We start from the raw sequence: 1,062 nt of genomic DNA, 5'->3' as shown, positions 1-1,062 counted from the left end.
ACATTGTTTTCTAAATAATTCGTTGATTTGTTCAATAGCCACAGGTGTTATTCCGAGGCACTCTTAAACGACGAAAGGAGTCTGATTAGCAGTCATTAGTCGCTGAGTCCTGATCTAAAATCGTAATAGGTACTACTAATCAAACAGCACCCACGTAACCAAAAATTAATATAATATAGAACTTGAAACCAAAGAACCCACTAAGAGTCATATTATCTAAATACTCTAATGTAAAGTCTTGTTACTGTCTACGCGTAGGGCATAGCAATGCCCCTATTTTACTCTTTCCATGCGCGACCGGCCCAGTGCCAGCGTCTTGCAAACGCCGGCGTTCACTGCATCCTGCCCGCGGATCGCATGCAAGTCGCCGCGATCTGTTTCCACCCGGCTGCGCTGGCACATGGAAGAGAATAGGGGCGATTGTATGCCCTACGTGAACAGTAACAAGACTTTTAATTAGAGTTTAGATTAATATGCGCTTAGTGGGTTCTTTGGGTTTCAGTTCTAATTTATATTAATTTTGGTTAGTGGGTTGTTTGGATTAGTAGCCTATTACGATTAGGATCAGGAGTTATGATTAATGAAGGTAATAGACTCCTTCGTGTTTTAAGAGTCCCAATAACGACGGTATTAGAACCAAATCAACGAAGGTATTAGAAAACAATTATCCCACCTCACATCATTACTTTAATAATTGTGATAACTCGATGAAGGGCTTTAAAACCGTCGTTATTGTACACATATTAATAACAATCAACTGGCCCATTCACTAATTTTGATCGTTAAATACCGGATTTCTTGTAGTTACGGTTCACCGTATCTTATTCTTAGCAAAATGCCTCACAAAGCACGATAAGGGTAATTACGTCATTCCCAAGAAGGACGAGCCAGCTTACCAAGCAGAACAGTACAATTATAGCAAGAAAAAAAAAGGGAAAGAAAAGCATAAACCGGCCGGGACCCTCTAAAATATGAAACGCTCCCGTCCAATCTTCCATCTCCCACATTCACTGACGCCAACAACAGATCCTCTCCACGATACACGTCGCCCTCCCCCCTTCC

The sequence above is a fragment of the Asparagus officinalis genome, chromosome 9, assembly GCF_001876935.1.
Source record: "Asparagus officinalis chromosome 9, Aspof.V1, whole genome shotgun sequence".
Taxonomy (NCBI): domain Eukaryota; kingdom Viridiplantae; phylum Streptophyta; class Magnoliopsida; order Asparagales; family Asparagaceae; genus Asparagus; species Asparagus officinalis.
The sequence above is the reverse complement of the archived record's forward strand: the minus strand, read 5'-3'. Positions refer to the sequence as shown.